The 25,038-nt window shown below is 47.5% G+C and overlaps 1 long non-coding RNA gene across 1 annotated transcript in view; it reads left to right on the top strand.

Annotated features, from left to right (window-relative positions):
- The first annotated feature begins 9,288 nt into the window (after window positions 1-9,288).
- The window catches only part of LOC135913987 (uncharacterized), a 210,248-nt gene continuing 194,498 nt past the window's right edge, over window positions 9,289-25,038 (top strand). Inside the window, exon 1 of the long non-coding RNA XR_010568187.2 lies at window positions 9,289-9,913. This is a non-coding gene — a long non-coding RNA (uncharacterized lncRNA). The remainder of the gene's footprint in view (window positions 9,914-25,038) is intronic.

A 25,038-nucleotide genomic window follows, 5' to 3' on the forward strand; every position in this document is an offset into this window, starting at 1 on the left:
AGCAGTACTGTGAAAGACAAAACTAGCTTTTATTGGGCGAACCTGTGCCCACAAAACAGGCTACACCTAAAGCACAACGATAGCGGCGAACACAGTCGGCGATCGTCGAAAATCTGATCAGCGGGCCAAGCGCGTCGGCTTTAATACAGTAGTCATCGAATTTTCCAGACTAATCGTCGGGACCCGTATGCCTTCCACAAAGTTCTACACCATGCGCATCAGGCGAATAAATCCGATAACACAAGGTTCGGCGACAACAGACTGCGGATAGAAGCATCGATAACTTTCCAGAAGCTTCGGATACATGCAAGTGCGTCCCGCGCTGTGCGACAAGATTCGTTAGGCGGCGAAAACGTGGCCACCCGATAAATACAAGTACACGTGTCAATACCCCCCTCTTAAAAAGCATCGTCCCTATGCTACAAAGAGAGCGAAACACAAGAGGACACTTATTAACATAAGTAACAAAACAACGAAAAGAAAGAAAGTCCGAAGGTCAGTTACGCGAAGTCCCAAAGTTTGTCAACGCTGGTGGTACGGCTTGAGTCGCACAACGTGGACAATTTCAGGTCGTGAGCGGCGCCGCTGTGACAGCGAAATGCCGTCTGGCACGACCTTATAGTCCAGTGCGCCAATACGTCGGATGATCCTGTACGGTCCGAAATAGCGACGCAAAAGCTTCTCGCTCAGTCCTCGTCGGCGTATAGGGGTCCAAACCCAAACACGGTCACCGGGCTGGTACTCGACAAAGCGTCGTCGTAGGTTGTAGTATCGGCTGTCGGTCCTCTGCTGGTTCTTGATACGCAGGCGGGCGAGCTGCCGGGCTTCTTCGGCACACTGGAGATAGGCAGCGACGTCAAGATTTTCCTCGTCAGTGACGTGCGGCAGCATGGCGTCGAGCGTCGTCGTCGGATTCCTGCCGTAAACCAGCTTAAATGGCGTGGTCTGTGTTGTTTCTGTCTGTTTCTGGTGGAGGTGCTGGGTACGTTCATGTACCGAACGCCCCCGCAAAGCCGCGATCCAAGCCCGAAGCCCGAGGACAAAACCGACACCGCCCAAGGCCAGCGTGCTAGCCGCAGACTGCAAGGACTGCCCCCAGAGCACGGACTTCTACCTGAGGCGACAAAGAAGATCGTGGTCAAGACAACCTCAATGGCTGCCCCAGCATCCCCCGTTATCCTACAACAACCCCGGGAACCACCGACCTTCCATGGAGCAGCGACTGAAGACCCGGAATCCTGGCTGGAGACCTACGAGCGAATCGCTACATTCAACAACTGGGACTCCTACGACAAGTTGCGGCATGTCTACTTCGCCTTAGAAGACGCCGCCAGAACGTGGTATGAGAACAGGGAGTCGACCTTGACTACGTGGGACCTGTTCCGTAGCGGCTTCCTGCGCACCTTTACGAGCGTCGTGCGCAAGGAAAGGGCCGAAGCCATGCTGGACGCCCGAGTGCAGCTACCGAACGAGAACGTTGCCATCTTCACGGAAGAAATGAACCGTCTCTTCCGCCACGCCGACCCGGATATGCCCGAAGAGAAGAAAGTCCGCCTTCTCATGCGTGATGTGAAGGAGGAACTTTTCGGCGCAATGGTACGAAGCCCACCGAAGACCGTAGAAGAGTTCCTTCGCGAGGCAACCAGCATCGAGAAGACACTCGAAATGCGGAACCGGCAATTCAACCGCCGTACAAGCTCTACCCACTACACAGGCATTCAATCACTGGCCACGGACGATCTGCGTGAGACCATCAGGGCCATTGTGCGCGAAGAACTGCGCAAGATCTTGCCTTCGTCGCAGCCTCAACTGGCCTCGATCGCTGACATCGTGAAAGAAGAGGTGCACCGATCCCTTGGAGTTCCTGAGGTGGAACCAGAATCACCGCAGCCGGAAGCAAGGACCTACGCCGCCGCCGTCGCCCGCCGTCAAGGCCCCCCTTCGCGACCGCGCCAGGGTCCTGCAACGCCGCAATTCCGTCGTCCGCCGCCGCCGCCAGCATGCCAATACGTCACCCAGCACACCTACGCGAGGAAGACGGACATTTGGCGAGCCCCCGACCACCGCCCGCTCTGCTATCACTGCGGAGAAGCCGGCCATGTGTACCGCCGATGCCCATACCGCGACCTGGGACTGAGAGGGTTCGCCGTCAACGCGCCGCGTCCACAGCTTGGGGAGCGCCCACGTGAAATCGCCGATTACCTAGCCGCCACTCAGTGGAACTCTCGACGACCGTCCCGTTCGCCGTCACCAGGCCGCTACCTGTCACCGCAGCGCCGACCGTACACTGGTCCAGCTCGGGGCCGCTCTGCGAGCCCATGTCCGGAAAACTAAAAGCAGCAACCGATGGAGGTGCGGTTGCTGTTCGTCGAACTGACGAAGATCCTCCGCCGTCGACGAAGACGACGAAGAGACCATCTCGATGACATAATAACGACACGCCGCCGTCCCGACGAAGTCAGGAAGCCAAGACTACACCGACGAAAGACGACTTGCCGACGCGACGTTCCAGCTTCACTTGAACATGACGCAGCGGTGATCCGACGCCAAGACCTAACTGTAATGCCAGACAAGGAACCACCGACCTCGATGTGCTTCTCGACGGGCACGCAGTTACCGCCTTAGTGGACACAGGGGCTGATTACTCCGTCATGAGTGGACACATCGCCGCCCAGTTGAAGAAGGTTAAGACTTAATGGGAAGGCCCTCAAATTCGCACCGCTGGAGGACACCTCATTACGCCGACTGGAATCTGCATGGCAAGGGTAACCATTCATGACCGGACTTACCCAGCACCTCCACCAAATGTCACGTGGTAGTTACGGTGAAGAAAGAACACAGTAGCAGTACTCTGAAAGACAAAACTAGCTTTTATTGGGCGAACCTGTGCCCAAAAACAGGCTGCACTTAAAGCACAACGATAGCGGCGAACACAGTCGGCGATCGTCGAAAATCTGATCAGCGGGTAAAGCGCGTCGGCTTTTATACAGTAGTCATCGAATTTTCCAGACTAATCGTCGGGAACCGTATGCCTTCCACAAAGTTCTACACCATGCGCGTCAGGTGAATAAATCCGATAATAAATAAATAAAAAAATGTATAAATAAATAAAAACACAAGGTTCGGTGACAACAGACTGCGGATAGAAGCATCGATAACTTTCCAGAAGCTTCGGATACATGCAAGCGCGTCCCGCGCTGTGCGACAAGATTCGTTAGGCGGCGAAAACGTGGCCACCCGATAAATACAAGTACACGTGTCAATATATTCGATATTCGATTCGATATTCGAAAGCAGTTTTGTCTTATTCGTATTGGATTCGTATTCGAAAATTTCAATATTCGCAAACCCCTAAATATTACATTTAGTATTCGGTACTGGAATTGTAGGGGCTTCAACCATAAGAAGGCGTCGCTGCAGCAGTTTGTTAGAACGCATGGTGTGAAACCTAAAGTTATCATGTAACAGGAAACACTGACGTCTAACGTGACCTTAACGGATTTCAAAGCGGAGGTTAAGGGTAATGAACAGGGCAAAGGACTCGCAAGTCTTATTAATAGGTGATTGGCGTATATTAGACATGGTTTTCTCATGGCGTAATACAAGATTGAATGTAAAATGGTGGAGGTAATTTTAGGTCGGCGAAGATCATGTCAGAGGAGCGTTTACCTGCTTAACCTGTACAGCAGCCCCCGGGACATGACGCAGATTTTCGAATTTCTCTTGACCAAAGAAGGCAGTCTGGCTAAGGATGCGCCATTGTTCAGTGGATGGGAGTGTAATGCATCCTATCATGTGTGGAAGTATGTTTAGAGCACTATAAGGGGTAGGGACTATGGCAGCAGGCGCTGGATTTGAATTTAACTCGGATTGCAGAGCCTTCGTAACCCACCAGATGTAGCACGTCGACGTCTATAGATTCAACACCTCATCTCCCTTTTGTTTCGGGGGTGGTGGATTCGTCCTCCTGATCATCATCATCATCATCATCAGCCTGGCTACGCCCACTGCAGGGCAATGGCATCTCCCATACTTGTCTAACTACCTAGGTAATGTGCTAATTGTAGCCATGTTGTCCCCGCAAACTTCTTAATCTCATCCACCCACCTAATTTTCTGCTGCCCCCTGCTACGCTTCCCTTCTCTTAGAATCCAGTCCGTACCCCTTAGTGACCATCGGTTATCTTCCCTCCTCATTACATGGCGTGGCCATGCCCATTTCGTTTTCTTGATTTCAACTAAGATGTCGTTGACTCGCGTTTTTTTCCTTCACCCAATCTCACCCAATTGGACCACGATTCGCTCTGGTCCAATTGTAATATAGATTTCGGTAGCCATTATTACATACTTATGATTACTTTGGTTGTGGCTAATAAAAAGGAGCGCCCAATCAGGATGGTTGACTGGGATGCCCTTGGGAAACGAAGGGCGCAGAAAATCGAAGATGGGGGAAATGAGTTGACCACAGAACAATGGGCTAGTGAGCTTAAAATTGACCTTAAGGCGTCCACTAAAGATATTCAGACCGATATTGACACGGAACACATGGATAGTCGTATGGCGCATTTGTTGGAAGCGAAGCAGTCGATGTTAGCGAGATGGAAGGGTCAGATATTGAATAGAAGGCTTAGAAAGCGTATAGCAGTGGTTAATCGGGAAATTAAAGACCATTGTCGGGTATTGTGCAAGCAACAGTGCGATGAAGTATGCAATTCTATTGATAGTTGCGTTAAGAAGGAAGGCGGCTGGAGTTTGCTCAGAGATTTATTAGATGAGACAAACGCTAAATCTAATCAGAGGAGTGTTAGGCAAGCTGGTTCATCAGGCGTGTCGGGATTCCACGGAGCAGGAGTTGCTGAAGGATTTGGCTGAGAGATGCCTTCCGTTGGCGACCTGGCACGATACCCCTGACGTGATGTTGGAATATATGGCGGACGAGAATAGTTATGGATATGCAATTTACTAAATGTGATATAAGGATGGCGCTGCAGAACCTTAATGGTCGATCGGCATCAGGACCGGATGGCATTACGAATAAAATGTTACGGAATTTAGACGACGGGTCAATTGAGCAGCTAACGCGGGACATCAATAGCCGATGGAAGGAGTTCTTTTTCCCTTTAGAGTGGAAACTTGCAAGTACTGTTTTGATAGATAAACCGGGAAAGGCCATATGGCTTGAAAATGTCAGACTCCTTTCCTTGACATCGTGCTTGGGGAAAGTCGCTGATCATGTCATTTTAAATAGGCTAACGCGTTATGTAGAGGGCAATGGGGTCTTTCGGCACTCGATGATAGGATCTCGGCCCGGATTCTTGACTGAGGATGGTATGATCAGGATTAAGCATCAGCTATTTGACAGGCGGACAAGGGATACTAAGGCACTAATTCGGCTTGATGCGGAAAAAACTTTCGATAACATCCGCCATTCTTTCATTCTGCGGGTGCTATCGGACGTGAATATGGGGCAGCGGCTTTTCCATTTTGTCAAGGCTTTCCTTATGCATAGAAAGATATGTTTCGGGTCAAGTCGGAAGTCTTCAAATTGGGTTGCCGTGGTACTCCGCAGGGATCCGTACTCTCGCCTATGTTATTCAATTTGGTGGTGTTGAAGTTGGCTAATAGACTGGACACTGTCCAGGATATTGGCTATTCTATCTACGCGGGTGACATTACTATATGGAGTGTCGGTGATAGTGATAGAGGGCTTGAGGCTTGGCTGCAGAAGGTGGTAATGCTTACGGAAGAGTATTTTGGTCTTATGGGGCTCAAGTGCTCTACTAAACGTTCGGAGTTGTTGACCTTCAAATCTACGAAGTTCGGTCGTAGGCTGAAGGGTTGCGTACCAGAAGTTGAGCCCTGCATTATAATCTATAATAGGGAATTAAGGTTGTTGATATCCAAAGTTAAAGTAATCAGGGTCCTGGGTTTTGTACTTGAAGCGAATGGATCGGATATTACAACCATTCAGCGTATTACCAAGAAGACGGATGAGGCCATAAGACTTATAAGAAGGACCTCTAATTGGCATAAGGGTTTAGCAGAAGAAGGTGCGATGCGCTTAGTTCACGCAGTTATTGTGCGTTGTTTCTCGTATGTGGCAGCTATCCTAAATTGGAGTAGGGGGAGATCGATAACTTGGAAGCTTTAATCAGAAAATCTGTCAAGGCTGCGCTCGGTCGGCCTGCGCTCGGTCGGCCTGGTCGGCCTGTCAAACGATATGTTGTTAAGACTGGGTTTGCATAATACTTTAGATGAAATTGCTGAGGTTCAGGGTATGGCGCCGTGAGAGCGGTTGCTAGGTACACCAGAGGGTAGGTATATTTTAGAGTCAAAAAAAGCATCGGTGGCTGTGTCGCATGATGCGGCGCCCCTAGACGAGTTGAACGTGAATCTTAGGGCCAATATCATGGTTTGCCCGTTTCTGCGGAATTTGCACCCCGTGCACAATGTAGAGGCGGGTCGCGAGAGCTAGGGCTATATTGCGAGAGGCAAAGGATCAGGAGGAGGAGTCTGTGTTTGCTGAGGCCACATGGATTAATGGGAAAGATGCTTATTCGGTGGTGGTGGTAGATGGCAAAGGGAGCGTTATAAATGCCGCTTACATTTATGCCAAAGATCCGGGTATCGCCGAGCAGGTGGCTATTGCTCTAGCACTAATTGATTGAAGACGATTTTTCACGTTTAGTGACTCGCGATCTGTGATTAAAGCCTTCTCGAGGGGACTTGTTGCGGAACTGCCTATCAGACTGCGGCAGGTAGGGATATACCTTCGCATACTGTCGCTTGGATCTCGGCGCACATGGCGACAGTGGAGGGAGCCCCTCTTAACCTCGACGAGCTGGTGCACAGTGAGGCACGAGGATTCGTGTGCCGTGTACTCCGTGAAGGAGCTGGATATTTCGCTCCTGAGTTCAGGGACCAGGTGTTAACCTACAACGAGATCACGAAGCCCTATTACATAGGGCACAATGCATTCCCCCTGCCACATTCTAAATTAAATACGCCACAGGGGGTTACATTAAGGCTTCTGCAAACACGAACGTACCCAAAGCCGGTCGTCATGAGTAAAATCAATTTGGACTGCGCGACTTCAGTCTATTGTAGTTAGTGTGTGGGTTTGCTCGATTTAGAACACATGCTTTGGCGCGGCTTTGGTCAACAGTGGTGGTTGGTGAACGGGGGAGTGGTTGGTGAACGGGGAAGTACTGGGGGACCAAATCAGGGCTGTCCAGAGGGCCCGTGTAACGGCAGAGGGGCTCGGCCTATCTGTCCCGACGTGGGGGTGGCCCCCATCCGTTGCAGACTGATCCCTCAGGACCTAAATGAAGTTCTGCATACCATACCGTCGAATGAGAACACTGCGGACGTGGCATATTCGCACGCCAACCCTTTCTTTCCTTTCAAAACATTAAAGGACAACATTTTTTTTTCAATTACTTGTTTGATAGGTAATGAACTGGATGGAAAGATAAATCATTCTAACAAGGTACGAATGATTTCACAACGTGACTCCTCCTTTTTCGTCCCCATAGGAGGTAACACAATGGCTGAATTTGTCCTTATACAATTAGTTCTTTTTTTTTCATCTAAGCGCGTCGCCAGAACTCGCGGATATTGCGGACTTCGCCAAACTCAGGCCTTTCTGCATGGCACCTCAAAGCCACAGATCATTCCGTAGGGTATGCATGAAAGTGTTTGACCGAGAGGTGTCACTGATCTCATGAATAGCGAATTTTATTGATTTCCCTGAAAAACCTTTAACTAGTGAATCGCAAGAGATTTCAGGTAAGAGCCTTTCACGGTCTTACCTATAGTTTTTTGTGGGTTTTTTGCAAACGCTGTATCGAAGTTCAGAAAGGACGCATTCGGTTGAGTTCTAGTTCTTAAAATGGCGAGCGCGATAAAATAAATGTGAAATATGAGAAGAATCCCGTGTTGGTTGGTATTACTGAAAGGAAGTTGCAGCGTTTACGGATTTTAGAGTGTGGGAGTAAATTACTTCATAGTTTTTAGAACAACTTCAAGTTACCGGTAGGCGGTGGGGGTCATCATATACAATGGTGCAGAGTTTTCTGAGAAATGTAATGGAATTTTCATACAGTCCACTCCAACGGCATCATTTTGGCTGAAGAAGGGTGCTTTAAACGGCACAATTTAGTTTTGCTTGATAAAGCGTTTGTGTCTATGGATTTTGAATTATCGTTTTAAATCCCACATGAATGGATGAATGATAAAGACAAGCCGGGTTGTCCGTCTTGTTGAGCAGTATACAGTAGAATCTCAGTAAACGAAAATCGTCTAAACCTAATGGCCTCATAAACAAAAGAAAACAAAAAAAACTGAATTTTAGTGGAATGGTTTTGTATTAAGACAATCCGAAAAAAAATTGTGGTACACGCAACCATTTTTCTTTGAACTCCGGGCAAACGGATCACAAGGGTTGCTCAAGGGCAGCAACCCGTTGGTCTAGCAGCGTGTGCCAGAATTGCACTATGTGCTACTTTAATTTACGTCTTTCACGCCAACGTTTTCACGTGCTGCGCTTTGAATGCGCTGGATATTGGCAGCTCTTCAATTAATCTCTCGGCAGCTTGGGTCACTGAGTATGTGCCACTGTGTGTGTGGCAAGCGAGGAAACATTTCGCAATGCACCGCTTCGCCGCGCCACTTGTCTCATAAGTCACACGTGGACTTCTCTGCAGTGGCACTAGATGGCGCAAAGTGTCAAGAAAGAAGCTTAAAACGCCAAGTGACACCTATGCTTGCTAGCGCGCAGGAACTCGCGCCCGCACAACTCGCGCGTGCGCAGTAGACACCGGGAAGATCGTACACGTTGAAGCGTGGCGCGAGACCCAATCTCTTCATCATACTAATATCGGCGCTGTGGCTGCCTCACAAAAAATACTAAAGGATGTTTGCCAAGGCGAAAGTAGTCAGCCAAGTGGGCGCGCACTGAGGCGCGTCTTGTAGGTTCTAAGCGCCGTTACCCGTGAGACGCGGCAAACGCATGGCGCGTGGGCGCGAGCTTTCGCGCGCCGGCACGCGTACGTGTAGTTTGGCCTTTACAGATGAGCCCGGTTGCCGCATGACGCTTTCGTCAGCGTTCGCACGCACCGGCATGCCATACATTTCGGAGGCCAGACCTTGCGGCAGCGGTGCCTGATGGCACCGAGTGTTAACAAGGTATTGCGAAAGAGAAGTATTGCTGCACTACACTCCTCATTGGTAACTCGTCTCGATGGCGGCAATACATTCTCTTGCTATATTGATTCAATTCTCACGCATTACCGCTGACAGCCATCGCGAGTTGCCTTTGTTTTGTAAATATGTTTTCCGCTGCAAGTTTTGGTGAGCAGCTGCCTGCAAACAGAAACTTTGTCAGAGCAGCCTTTTAATACAGGTCTCCTGCGCTATTACTCTTTGCAATAAAGTACACACCCCTTTCGAAATTGAGCTCAATGCCTCGTCAAAGAGCCCTCATCATAAAGAGAACTCGTTTGCCCGGTCCTTTGAGTACATATGGTTCTTTTTTTTTTGTACGTACGCGCCTTTTATTTTTGGCGCTGTGTCTTTTGCTCTTTTGGTGCCTCCCATACATAAGCAATTTCCCAATCATTCCGTTGCTATATGGCAGACTCCACTACAAAACTCCCTCAAACTGCGCCGGTTCTAGAAATAGTACATAGCTTTGAATGTTGTGGATGTCACACTGCTGTATAAGGAATCCTTCTGGCGCTTTGCTGCTTCCTGCAGATCTGACTCTGTCTGTCGCTGCTCCCTTAGTTCAATATAGGGATCGATTCGCGATTGCGCTAAGATATGTCGGAGGACGCTACCAGGCCGGAAAGGACGCGGTGCTTCTTGGGTCGATCGACAGACAAAAGCATGTTCAATAAGTGTGAAGTTTCCAGGTACGAAAAATCTTTTACAGATTTCTTTTGGAACCTTGTGGTACATGGTGGGGTTCGCCATCAGGCCTTTTCACGCGTTATACTAAGTGTAAAATTATTATTTGGCTATTTTAATGAAAATAACGCAATATGGTTTCTTTTCGCAGTCATTTTACGCTACGGCGTTGCGAAATGTTTGCCCATTAGCTGGTTCAAGAGTGCTTCCTCCACCTGAATTGAAGAGCTCATCTAAAATTCCAAATAGCCGTAGGTGGAATGCACTTATTGATCCCATGGAGTCGTAAGCTATGATTGCGACGCTCAAATAAAGATACAGCAGTGACATTGAAGCACTGCTCAATGCAAGCACCAAGGGCATGTCATTTCGAAACTCTTTGTCCACGGTCCAACTAGTCTAAACTTTTTTGACTGCAAGTGCGAAAAGACTTGAAATCTATCTTACATGGCGTAAAGTCCATTCGCCCAAAAGTAAGTGTTTTGGACTGGTATTTTTCTCCGTTTGCACTTGGCAATGTCCGTGAAGGTATTTCAAAATTTGCAGAACAGGTTAGCGCTCCTGCAAATGCTGGACAACGTAAGCAGGAAAAAAAATAAATAAACGTGATCGTTATTTTTGCGTGTTTGGATAGTAGGAGAATAAAAATAACGAGAGACTGTTGTATACTTCTTCAGTGCGATATTCTGCAGATTCCGTCACTTTATCATAGAAAGATTTTACCAGCAAACGCAAAATTATTTATCCGCTTTAGAGTGTGGCGCTTATGGTCACTTGAATGTCTAAGCAAGCTTGTAGTATGACAATGGCAAGTTTGTGGAATGTATATACAATTACTGTTCTTTTGCAGGTTACAGTACGAGTAAAATATATAATACAAGAAACGTGTTTACTCCCACTGGTAGTTAGCTGACGATGCCGCATGTCTTTTCCATGACATTGGGCAATATCTTGCAAAAATATTGAAATTCGGTTTTATTGCAATCTCGTGGCTTCAAATTTACGCACTCAACTGCGCAAGCACTGGACGGTGGCCCGTAGGGTTGTTCGTACAATGCCCTCCTCGTTCAAAGGAGTCTACTTTGCTTCCAAGCCAACTGCGTTGCCTACCTTGACAACTATTTTTATCTAATTGGCTAGCAGTAGGCAAAGAGAGCGCAAACGTGATAGTTTAGGTGGGTTGAATCTAGCGCCGCTAAAGCACGTAATCGGGTGAGGTGGGCTGTGCTTGTTCTGCGTACCCTTGCTTATCTTGCGCTTGGCGGTTAAGTGTCCCGGTGACACGCAACGGAAGATTCAAAATGTCGCTAAAATAAATCCTCCGCAAGGTAGCGTTGGAAGAGCGATGTCATATCTGGCCGGAAGGGCTCGATAATGTTACATTTTTCCACCGAACATTTTTACTATACGTGGAGGAATCTCTGCAGCTCCGAGTTGAGAGTGCCAGAGCAATCGCCGACCGGCCAACTTTTATACCTTTAAAATACAAATTTGTTTCCTATATAAATGGCTGTTTAGCACGCACACGCTCCTTTGATGTGGCTGTTTTGCGACGTCACCTGAGAGACAGCTGAAATGGGCGCGGCCCCTAGCTTTTAACCAGTAGCGGTGTACTAATGGCGGAAAGAACGTGGAATGTGAAACTCCTTTTTTTTTGTGTGGCCTAATCATGCATCATCAATTCGTGCATATAATTATGGCGGCTAGATGAGTAGGTGTGCTGACCGACCCATCTCGAGCGTAGTTCACCACTTCGCTGCATCACGACGAAAACGCGGCGGTACGCTCAGTACAAGCTGTTCTAACGCACGGCCACAGCTTCAGACGGTGTTACCGTTAGGCTTATTCATGGACGAGCCGCGAAATGTAATCACGCTCCATTTAAACCTGTAGAAGCAGCTTACGTGATAGCCAAATACAGGAAATTTGGGGATGAAGTACTATGAATTTAATTCATCAAGGTAGAAGAGAAAAGGATAGAATGCACTCATATAAACCGTTGACCGTTACATCTGTGCTAGACAGGTTAGCTATGCAGGCGATTAATTGAAAATTGCAAGCACGGGCAGAACACAATGACATATTCGGAGAACTCCAGAATTGCTTCAGAATATAGAAGCCGTCAATTTGGGGAATGCCAAGATACGGATCTCCGTTATTGCGGGTGTGTAAGTTGCCAAGAGATGCTGAAGCTCCTACGTAGAAAAGACCAGCCATATAGTTAGCGGAAAATCATCTCCGAGGCCGAATAAGCTGAGCCCATACCAAATAGCTGTGGTATCTCTGCCTCAGACAAGATCAACATGTACACGCATTTCTTCGCTCTGAAGGGTTAGTTAGGGGAGCCTATCATTGTTCTCACTGCCGACAAGAGGAGAAGCGGGCACTGCTTCTTGGCGAAGAACGCTTTTAAAAACAGTTCTTGAACCACGATTTTACCCATGTGGTCGACCAGAAAGGGTTACAAAATGTGCAAGAATATATTGCTTCCACTGAAATCTACACTACGATGCCCCAAAAAAGCATAGCTAACTGCAATTTCCTGACACTTAACTGACCATGTCACATGTTTTTTCACTGTAACATTGGTCTACATGTGGTAAACTATTCAATTCTGGTTTTAGTCTATTCTCGTGACATGAAACCTACATACCCAAACACGCACGCACCGGGCGGTGACCCGCAGTGGGCGCAGCACCAACGTATACACTATGCTAAACTGTCATCCTCTTTTCACGCAGCCTCTTGTATGTCTAAGTCATGCTATCCCGAGCGAGCATACCATGCAGGAGCCCTTTTCCTCACTGACCACTGTCACTTCTTGTGCTACCATTGCGCACGCGCATTTCGAATCCCTTCGGCAAAAGCACGCTTATATCGCTGTTGAATGGTAATCTCGGCTCGCTGATCAACATGTTTGCCGGTACCCATCAGACCGACACTGGACTTGACGTTGGAGACGTCACCTACGATTTTCCAAGTTCCGCACTTCGCAGCCGTGTGACCACGGTACTTTTGGCTGTCAAGGTACAAGAAACTCATTTTTTTCACTGGGCGAGGCAGCAACGTGTTCACGATGCTGAACCGTTTTTTTTCCCGAAGGTATGATACCTTAAATATGCTTATTCTTTTCGCTACGATGACCGTTGCGTGTTGCTGTTTCCTCGCCCACGAAGCTATGACCTTGACCATTTTATCTTATCTTCTCTTATACTAAATTTCTTCGAAGGCTTCCTTTTAAGCGGCGATATTGAGCCCAATCATGGCCCTCACAGTTCTACTGCTAATAGTGCGCGACCTGGAAGGAACCTGAACTGCGGTTGAACGCATGCCGCTTGAACAAATACATCCAATGTTGATTGTACTGTAGATAGCCACAAACTTTCAACTGGCCATGCGTTTGCGTGACTGCTTGTTGGTGAAAACTTCTGACATTAGCTTACTCTGACAGGCTGTTGATTCACGTTTCGAGGCGTTCGAATCTCGTGTGAATGTCCTTGAATGTGCTCTGTGAAAAGACAAGTCTGCGCAAATAGGGAATGAAATGCGTCCTTTCCTGTGATGGATAACACAACCATCTGAAGCATAAATGACAAATATAAGCAGCTTCACAGTAACTTTACTAAGACACTTAATAACCTTGTTTTGAACGTCAATGATTTGGAAAATTGGTCATACAGAAATAAGGTCTTCTTGCAATGATTGCCTGAAGCGCAACACGAAAACAATTGCGCCCTGCTTTATAGGGTCTCTTTGCGGTTCTCCAATGTGCCTAAATAGACACTAAAGGCAAACATTAGGCCAAGCTGAAGTGATAGATTACTGCTCGAGAAATTCTAAGGCATCAATATTATCGCGAACCTTAATATCCAACTTAATAATAGTGAAATTCAGGAAAATTCAGGACATGACTGCATACTCCTTCGAGACATTTAAGTTCATGCCCGAGGACGAAAGCACTCCTCTGTTAAATTCTGTGATAAGCAATCAACCACTCGTTGCAAAAGACATCATTGTATTGTATTATAAGATGAAATAAAATGCTAGTTGTCGAGTTCTATTTACTTTCGAGAAAAAAGAACTAATTCAAATTACCCTTGACAACAACGTAGGCGATCTTAAGGTTTTGTTCTCGCTCGACCACGCGCAGCCCACGCTTTGGCGTTTCAGTGGTTTAGTTGTTGCGTAGTGTTGCGCTGGTGACGCTTGCGCGCGAAACTCTCACAAACTGTGAGTAACAGATAATTCAACTTCTATGTCATGTCATGGGATGCCAAAATGGTTAACGCCACTTGACCAAAAAGAAGCTGCAGTGGCGACTCCATCGATTTGTGTTGGCTCGGTTCCGCCACCTGTCTGGTGCCGTTTTACCCACCGAAGGCAGCAAAGGGTGGTGACGGAGTACGCAACGTCACCACACCTTCAGTGCGGTGGCGGAAGACTTGAATTGCGACAAAGGTATTCGGAACCTTCAGATGCAATTTTCCAGTAAACTAAGTTTTTTTCTTGGCACGAAACAAGTGTAGCGAGGTTTATGGAATGGTATTTAAACAACCCCGTACCCGAGCACACGAGGGTTGGACCCTCCCATGTGTAGCCGTGCGCGGCTTTGCCGTGTCCGGGGAAAGGGGGATCCTGGGGGTTGAGCCGATGCTGGGAGTTTGGACCTTTAAAGCCCCCCGGCAGAGGCAACACATCTCTTTGGCCTCTGCTTCACGTAGATGGCACCCTCGGACTGACCCACCCGGGGGAAATCGGCAGTCGCCTCTTACTGTCTCTCTCTCTCCTCAAACCTTCGCCTTTATCTCTCACTTTTTCATCTTTCCTGTCTTCTTCTCTCTTCCAGTTACTTCCTTTCTCCACGGCGGCAAGGGTTAACCTTGTGTGAATAGCCAACCTAGGTTATTTCATATTTGGTTATAGTCGTAATGTACAGCTGGCGTTTGCAGGCCGTGTTTCACAGGCCCTGCAGCGTCCCCTTGAAGGACTCCACGGTGGGTGGCTGGCGTTACTGCCGAAATCACAATCTCTTATGGCTTCTTCTTTCCCCCACTACCTGATCGCTCCCTGAAGAGGGGGCGCACCGATGATGTCTTAGAATTTTTTGCCCGTCAAAAAGAAATTTTTCCTCGATTCCATGTAGCCCACTCTGAAACACCAAACAAACCCGTTCGAACAATCTCACCATTCCTCGTGTCCAAGTCTCTGACCCAAGTTTTTGGTACGGGTTACAAAGCATCCAGAATGGCAAGCGGTGATCTCCTTTTTGAGCTCCGCAACCTAAAGCAATGTGAAAAGCTACCCAATCTAGTATTATTTGGTGACGCCAAAGTAACAGTAACACCGCATCGTACTATGAATACCAGCCGTGGCGTAGTCTCCGATGATGATCTCTTGGAGCTGACTGAGGCTGAGCTCTTGGAGGGCTTCAGCGAGCGGAACGTCATCAACGTTAAGCGAATTAAGATGAGGCGTGAAAACAAGGAAATTCAGACCAAACACCTGATACTTACCTTTTGCACAAGTGTTCTGCCCGAGTCCATCGAGGCCATCGAGGCCAGCTATATCAAGCTCCGTGTTCGCCCACATGTTCCAAATCCCCTGCGTTGCTTCAAATGCCAGCGTTTCGGTCACAGTTCACAGAGCTGTCGAGGCCGCCAAACCTGCGCGAAATGCAGTGCTCATGAGCACACCTCTGAAACTTGTGAAAACTCTCTCCACTGTGTAAACTGTGAAGGGGAGCACGCTGCATACTCGCGGTCGTGCCCATCGTGGAAGAAAGAAAAGGAAATAGTTACAATTAAACTTAAAGAAAACGTAAGTTTTAAAGAGGCACGCAGGCGGGTATCCTTCCTGCCAAAACACACCTTTGCCGATGTGGCGCGTCAGGGGGCAGCGCCACAACGGTCTCGGGTGGCTGTCGACCCACACCCAGTGAGGCCGCAGTGACGCCATCCGCCCCCTCGGCGGCTGCAGATAACGCTGCTATGCCAACACAGCAGACGGCCATCGACCCCGAAGGTGGGTGCAGCCGAGGCTGCCTCAACCTCCCCGTCCTTCCAGCGCTGGCAACAGCAGGCGCAGCCAGATCCCTCAGGGAGCCCCATCAACCTCCGGGCTAGTGGGCGCAGGGGTCTTGCCCTCCAAGGCGGGACTCTCTCGGGAAACATCTCGCTCGCAAGAGCACGTGTCCGGCAACTCACAAGAGGCAATGGACACTACACCTATTCTCAAGGCGCACCAAGCGCCTAAGGAGCGGCGAGGCTCCCTCGAACGCTCCAGAAAGGGTAGAACCCCCGTTACAGGGCCTCGAAAGAGCTCTGTAACCTAAGGCATCACCTCCGTTTCCGTAAACACAGCACCAATTTTTCTTTAAATATGGATACACAAATCATTCAATGGAATGTCAGAGGTCTTCTTAGGAATCTCGATGATGTGCAAGAACGTATCCATAAACACAATCCAAAAGTGTTGTGTTTAAGGGAAACACACTTAAAATCAAAATACACAAACTTTCTTCGACAGTATGTTACTTTTCGCAAAGATCGCGATGATGCTGTGGCATCATCGGGCGGTGTTGCCATTGTAATTCTAAAAAGCATAGCCTGTCAACGTTTACAACTACGAACTGCTCTTGAGGCAGTGGCGGTTCGAGTTGTTCTGCTAAACAAAATATCACGATTTGCTCGCTTTATATACCCCCACATTACAAACTAAGCAAACATGAATTTTAGTCCTTTATAGATGAATTGCCAGAACCATATGTTGTTCTTGGCGATTTCAATGCACATAACTTCCTGTGGGGCGACCCTCGTATAGATGCGCGAGGACGTCTTGTTGAACAGTTCCTTTTTTCTTCTGGTGCGTGCCTGTTGAATAAGAAGGAACACACATATTACTCTCTTGCAAACAGAACCTATTCTTCAATAGATCTTAGCATAGTCTCCCCGTCTGTATTGCCTGAACTTGAATGGGAAGTTACCGACAACCCTTACGACAGTGACCACATCCCTATACTGCTAAGCTCACCTAAAGAAAACGAGTATCCTCCACAAGCTCCGAGGTGGGAGATTGAGACAGCTGATTGGGAGAAATTTCGAACTCTCACTAGCACCTCGTGGGCTGACATGTCTTCTTTAGAAATTGATGCTGCGGTGGAGTATCTTACAACATTCATAATAGATGCCGCATCAAAATGCATATCCGAAGTGAGTGGTTTAGCATGCAAACGGCGCGTCCCGTGGTGGTACGACGAATGTATGACCGCCCGTAAGGTACAAAAAGTGTGGGGGTTGCTGCGCGCCTCTCCCACTGCGGAGAATCTAATTAACTTTAAAAAAGCAAAATCCGAAGGCAGGAGAACGCGCCGACAGGCCAGAATAGAAAGTTGGCTGAAGTTCTTATCGAGTATTAACTCGTTTAAGAGACGAGACCAAAGCGTGGAACAGTGTCAATAGGATTAAAGGGCGCCAAACATATTCACTCCCTCTGGTAAACACACAAGGCGATATCCTGCGAGATCAGGCAGACTCAATTGGGGAGCTCCGGAGGGGCGTCTGCGTCAACAGGCGTTTGGTGTGTTGCGACACCACGTACCCGAGCACACGAGGGTTGGAACCTCCCGCGTTTTACCCGTGCGTGGCTTAGCCGTGTCCGGGGAAAAGGGGATCCTGGGGGTTGAGCCGATGCTGGGTGTTCGGACCTTTAAGGCCCCCCGGCGGAGGCAACACACCCCTTTGGCCTCGGCTTCACGTAGACGGCACCCCCGGACTGACCCACCCGGGGGAAATTGGTAGTCGCCTTTTCTTTTCTGTCTGTCCCTCCAGCCTTCGTCTTTCTCTCACTTTTTCACCTTTCCTGTCTTCTCCTAGCTTCCGTTTAGTTCCAATATTTCCAGGCAGCAAGGGATAACCTTGTGTGAATAACCAACATAGGTTATCTCATATTTGGTTATGGTAATAATGTACAGCTGGCGTTTGCAGGACATGTTTTTACAGTCCCTGTAACCTCGCCTTGTTGGGCTCCATGGTGGGTGGCTGGCGTTATTGCCGAAAATTAAGTTCTCCTGTGGCAAATTTCTTCCCACCCCTCCTTGATCGCCCTCAGAAAAGAGGGCGCACCGAAGATGTATTGAAGTTCTTTGGTCGTGAAAGACCCAACTTCCAACGATTTCATGTTATTCACTCGGAAAAGTCAGACACACAAGTACGCACAATTTCAAAGTTCTTAACTGAGGCTCTTGGTCAAGGTCACAAGGCAACAAAGATGGCAAGTGGAGATCTCCTCTTGGAGCTCCAGAATCTGAAACAATTTGAGAAGTTATCCAGTCTCGTGTCATTTGGGGACGTTCAAGTGACAGTGACTCCGCACCGCACTATGAACACTTCACGCGGCGTTGTCTCAGATGATGACCTGCTTCAGGTGATAGAGGCAGAGCTCCTAGAGGGCTTCAATGAGCAAAATTTTGTTAATGTGAAAAGAATAAAGATGAGGCGCGATGGTAAAGAAATTGCAACCAAACACCTAATTCTCACCTTCAATTCAAGTGTCCTGCCCGAATCAATCGAGGCCGGGTACATAAAGCTCCGTGTCAGGCCTTACGTGCCTAATCCACTCCGATGTCTCAAATGCCAGCGCTTCGGCCACAGTTCGCAGAGCTGCCGAGGCCGCCAAACTTGTGCTAAATGCAGTGCCAAAGAAAACACCACTGAAACCTGTGAGAATGCTCTCCGCTGTGTAAACTGCGATGGGGAGCACGCCACGTACTTGCGGCCGTGCCCATCCTGGAAGAATGAAATAGAAATTGTTACAATTAAAGTCAAGGAAAATATCACTTTCAAAGAGGCATGCAGAAGGGTTTCATACCTGCCCAAGAAAAGCTTTGCCGAAGTGGCGCGTCAGGGGGCAGCGTCACAACGGCCTCCGGCGGCTGTCCGACCCACACGCAGTGAGTCGGCAGTTACGCCGTCTGCCCCTGCGGCGGTTGCAGCTAGCGCTGCTCCGTCAACCGTGGAGAAGGAACCATCGATACCGAAGGTGGGCGCAGCCGAGGCTGCCTCAACCTCCCAGGTCCCTGTCAGCGCTGGCAACGGTCGGCGCAGCCAAATCCCCCAGGGAGCCCCAACGACCTCCGGGCTGGTGGGCGCAGCGGTCTCGCCCTCCAAGGCGGGACTCTCCATGATAACCTCTCGCTCGCAAGAGCACGTGTCCGGCGCCTCAGAAGAGGCAATGGACACAACACCTATCCCCACGGCACCCCAAGCGCATAAGGAGCGGCGAGGCTCCCTCGAACGCTCCAGAAAGAGCAAAACTCCTGTTACAGGGCCTCGAAAGGGCTCTGTAATTTATTCATTGTAATTTCCATAATCACTACTTCTGTTTCTGTACACACAGCACCTATTAACTCCCAATATGGATACATAAATAATTCAATGCAACGTCAGAGGTCTTCTCAGAAACCTTGATGATGTGCAGGAACTTATACAAAAATACAATCCAAAAGTGCTGTGTTTACAGGAAACACATTCAAAAAACAAACACACAAACTTTCTTCGACAGTATCTAAGCTTTCGCAAAGATCGCGATGCCGTCGCGTCATCGGGTGGTGTTGCCATAGTCACTCATAGAAGTATAGCGTGCCAACCTTTACAGCTACAAACGCCGCTTGAAGCAGTGGCGGTTCGAGCTGTCCTACTAAACAAACTCATCACCATTTGCTCGCTTTACATACCCCCGCATTACCAACTAAACAAACATGAATCTCACTCCTTAATAGATCAATTGTCAGAACCCTATGTTGTTCTTGGCGATCTCAATGCGCACAGCAGCCTGTGGGGAGACTCTCGTATCGATGCGCGAGGTCGCCTTGTTGAACAGTTCCTTTTTTCGTCCGGTGCGTGTCTGCTGAATAAGAAGACACCCACATATTATTCTCTCGCAAACAGAACATTTTCTTCAATTGACCTCAGCCTAGTTTCCCCTTGTATACTGTCTGAACTCGAATGGGAAGTCACCAAGAATCCTTACGGAAGCGACCACTTCCCCATACTGCTAAAAACACATAAAGAAAACGAATGTCTACCACAGGCTCCTAGGTGGAAGATCGATACAGCCGAGTGGGAGAAGTTCCGAAACTTAACTAATATCTCATGGAATGACATGTCTTGTTTAGGAATTGATGCTGCTGTGCAGTATCTCACAGCCTTCATTATAGACATGGCATTTAAATGCATATCAGAAGCACATGGCTTGGCATGTAAACGGCGGGTCCCGTGGTGGAACGAAGACTGCCGGATCGCTCGTAAGAAACAAAACAAAGCGTGGGGGTTGCTACGTGCTTCTCCCACTGCAGAGAATCTAGTCAACTTTAAGCAAGTAAAATCCCAAGGCAGGAGAACCCGCCGACTGGCCAGAAGAGAAAGCTGGCAGAAGTATTTATCGAGCAATAACTCGTTTACAGACGAGGCCAAAGTCTGGAACAGGGTAAATAGAATTAGAGGGCGACAAACATATTCAGTCCCTCTGGTAAATACACAAGGCGATACACTGCAAGATCAGGCAGACTCAGTTGCGGAGCACTTTCAGAGCTTGTCAAGTTCAAACAATTATTCGCAATCTTTTCTCATATATAAAGAAATAGAGGAACGTAAGCCTTTAACAAGAAAAAGTCGAGAGAATGAGCCTTACAACTGTCCTTTCAGTATTGCCGAATTGAGAGCTGCCTTGAGCGCATGCAAGAGCTCCGCACCAGGATCTGATAGAATCATGTACGAAATGCTGAAAAACTTACACAATGGCACGCAAGTGACACTACTTACACTTTTCAACACTATCTGGGACGCAGGGTACCTTCCGACCAAATGGAAAGAAGCCATTGTGATCCCTGTTCTAAAACAAGGCAAAGGTCCTTCATCAGTGGCAAGCTACCGCCCGATAGCCCTCACAACTTGCATGTGTAAGGTATTTGAAAAAATGATAAATCGGCGACTGATCCATTTCCTTGAACAGAACAAAATGCTTGATCCCTATCAGTGTGGCTTCCGAGAAGGGCGCTCACGACCATCTTGTACGTATTGAAAGAAATATCCGGGACGCATTTATACATAAACAGTTCTTCCTCTCGATATTTCTCGATATGGAAAAAGCGTACGACACAACGTGGCGATACGGCATCTTGCGAGACTTATCCTAATTGGGCATTCATGATAATATGCTCAACGTAATAAGAAGCTACTTGTCCAATCCTACCTTCCAGGTGAAAGTCGGCAATCTGCTGTCGCGTCCTTTTACACAAGACACTGGTGTACCCCTGGGACGCGTGCTCAGTTGCACACTTTTTATTGTTAAGATGACAACGCTTCGTGCTTCCTTAACCCCGGCCATTTTGTATTCCGTCTATGTGGATGACATTCAAATAGGCTTCAAATCATGTAACATCGCCGTATGCGAGAGACAGGTACAGCATGGTTCGAACAAGGTGTCAGGGTGGGCAGAGAAAAATGGTGTTAAAATCAATCCTCAAAAGAGTTCTTGTGTGCTGTTTACAAGGAAGAGAGGCCTGGTCCCGCATCATTGCTTGGAAATGTGTGGACATCAGATACCTGCAAACAAAGAGCACAAATTTCTAGGCGTTATAATCGACAATAAACTTACTTTCGTCCCACACATTAAACATCTTAAAGAAAAGTGTCTGAAAACAATGAACTTAATGAAACTTCTATCCCAGACTACATGGGGTAGTGATAGCAAGTGTTTAATGAACCTATACAAGAGCCTAATTCGGTCTCGATTGGATTATGGTGCCGTTGTGTATAACTCTGCCGCCCCGAGCGCGCTAAAGATGCTAGACCCAGTCCACCATCTAGGAATCCGACCGGCCACTGGCGCTTTCAGATTGAGTCGCATACAAAGTCTATATGTAGAATCAAATGAACGGTCTCTCCACCTACAGAGATCATACATCAGCTTTACATATTTCCTTAAAATACGCTCTAATCCTGAACACCCATGTATTGATACCGTTACCGATACGACGTGCGCTACACTTTTCAGCAATCGTCCCTCCATAAGACAGCCTTTCTCGCTGCGTGTGAAGGAGCTTAGCGATGAAATGCATGTCCCACTCCTCGAGCATCGCTTAATGCACCCAACCAAGCTCTTACCTCCTTGGGAGTGGCAGGTTATACAATGTGACATATCCTTTATAAAAGTTACAAAGCACGCTCCTGGGGCCGAAATCAGAATGCATTTCCTAGAACTGCAGTACAGACACTCCTGCGCAGAGTACTACACAGACGCTTCGAAGTCAAATGCCGGGGTATCCTATGCAGCCGTCGGCCCATCCTTCTCGGAATACGATGTACTGCAGCCGGAAACAAGCATCTTTACGGCCGAGGCCTACGCATTACTCTCTGCTGTGAAGCATATAAGAAGATCAAAACTTCCAAAAGCAGCGATCTATACAGACTGTCTAAGCGTCGTGCAGGCCCTAATGTCACTCTACAAACATAAAAATCCTGTATTCAATTAACTGTATTCGGTATTGTGTAAAGCGTACACATCTAACCAGAACATCATAATATGCTGGGTACCTCGCCATAGAGGTATCGAGGGCAATGTACTGGCTGATAAAATGGCCACATCACTCACATCACTAAACACTTCTTCTGCAGTTGCTGTCCCGGTCACAGATCTGAAGCCTTTCTTGCGTAAGAAACTGCGACAACACTGGCAATGCATGTGGAACGCAGAAATAAACAATAAACTGCACGTTATAAAGCCACAGCTAGGTTTTTGGCCCTTCCCATCAAAACCACGGCGAACAGATGTCCTATTCTGCCGCCTCAGAATAGGGCACGCATTTGGTACACACAATTTTCATCTTACTGGAAACGAACCGCCAACCTGACCGTCCTCTGGCTGACCGTCCTCCACGTCCTCTTGGAGTGTCGCGAAGCCGAACCTGAAAGAAAGAAGCATTTTGCTCTTGCATATCGCCATTACATACCTCTTCACCCAGCTATGTTTCTTGGTAAGGAACCGCTTTTTAGCACCAAGGCAGTCCTCGACTTCTTAAAGGATGTAGTTTTACACGTTATAAGCCCAATAAATTCGTAGAGCATCCACGCTCCAGAGGATGCCGCTGCGATAATTGTTCTGAATAGCACATGCCTCCAGGCCCTTGTGTTTTCAAGGGCCGTAAGGAAGGAGTAGTGCTCTAGCATTTCTTTTAATCTGCTATATTTTACCTATCGTATCATTCTTTTTAAATGCATCCAAATGTTTATAGTACAAGTCATACTCATCGCCATAATTTTATTATACAGATTTTACCCACTTTAGTGCGTATATTTTAAGGCCCCTTTACAGCCACGTCACACCAACCTCATAGTAATCATAAGTACATTGCAAACCCATTAGCACAGACATGGCGCTCTTTGGTCATACCTGGCCCTTGCGCCAAAAAACCTTATACATCATCATCATCATCATCATAATTTGTTATGAGATCTCCTTGTTGGCGATTTAGCCAGCTCTCAGCTGCTTGGTTGTCTAGAACTGAATGAAGAAGATTTGGGGCTTGAAGATTGGAGAAGATTGGATTTGGAGAAGAAGATTGACCAGAATTGAACAAGAAGGTTAACTCCATGGGCTTTACTCTGAAAGCGTTTTGTAACCATAAGGTTGCATGCAGCCTTCAGCTCCAAGTACTACGCCTACACAATGCTGGCTGTCCTGCAGAATTTGGGCTTCTATAGCAGGAAGCCTGATTAAAGAATGGAATTCAGGGAGCCAGACATACCACAATGAGCTTGAAACCAAAAAGGCATGGCCTGGTGTGCCATACATTCATGACCGGACCCAACGCCTCAAGCAAGTGACTGGGAAATTCGCCACCTGGTAATTTTTTTTGGCACCTGGAGGGCTTGTACGCATGTGCAATATCGTGAATAGTGCTGCCAAGGCAGACTGCAGATCACAAGACACTAGATGTTTCGAGAAGTGCAGAGTGGGTGTGGTGCGCAGGATGCCACTTTCATGAGAAAAATGTTATGCGGGCTAGACCAGCCGATGCGCCAATGAAAGTTTAAGAGACCAACGCACTGCTGTTAAGTCGGTGGCAGGGGGTGAACATATGGCAGATCACGGCAGGCGATGCTTGTGCAAGGCTGACTTTCAGGGCACCCGTGTCATGCACAGCTTTGCAAAGCAAGCTAGAAAAATGTTTTAAACTTTGCGCATTAACAATGAACCTGATAAACAAGTCCTTCCATGACAAGAAAAAGGCATATCTCACACGGCAGTGGAATTTTCTTGAATGATAACTGTACCATCTACATCTTTTTATAGGTTTCTGCGCAATATGTGCGTTGCTGTTTTTTGTCATTAAGCGCTTCAGTTGATGTCTAGCGCCCATCCATTCTGTGTCTCTTTGTGTGTGGGTGTGCCTTTGCGCATGTCGTGATGTCCAAGTTCAGCTATGATCAACTACTAGCCCTAACTTTTGCATTAATCAGAAGTACATATGAGCATGCTTTATAAAAAGCCAGAGGAGTAGCACTATGCTGACAGGAAATGAGAAATGGTAAGAATTTTCTGGCTCAAAACAACATTTAAAGTTTATCAACACTGACTGGCAAGTAACTTTAAACAACACTGACTGGCAAGTAACGAGAAAGTTTATGTATGTTCATGTTTACCTTTTGAGTGTGAGACAAGGGCCAGAAGGAAGACGACAGGACACAAAAGCTGCCAATTGAACATTAATTATGATGCTAAAATTAAAGATGATATTTATACTGCGCGTGCCCTCGTACTGCACCAGTTATTTTTTAAGACAAAGGGAACAAGTTGCTATACAAATGTACAAATCGTAATAAACAATACCTGCATAAAAATAGAACAAATAGGCACGGAGTGATCACTATTTCGTGTCATTCAGAGAGTATTCATCTTTGTAATGCAATCATATTGAACACTGGCTGACAAATGTCCCTCTTTTTAAATGGTATGCCTCAGTGATATTGTTGATCACTCGGTTGCCTTAGGTAAACAAAACAGATGAACAATCTGAATCTGGCGTGCATCACCAGTCGTGTCAATGCATCGTCAAGTGGGACGAGCATACTTG

This window comes from Dermacentor albipictus, chromosome 7 (assembly GCF_038994185.2).
Source record: "Dermacentor albipictus isolate Rhodes 1998 colony chromosome 7, USDA_Dalb.pri_finalv2, whole genome shotgun sequence".
NCBI classification, from domain to species: domain Eukaryota; kingdom Metazoa; phylum Arthropoda; class Arachnida; order Ixodida; family Ixodidae; genus Dermacentor; species Dermacentor albipictus.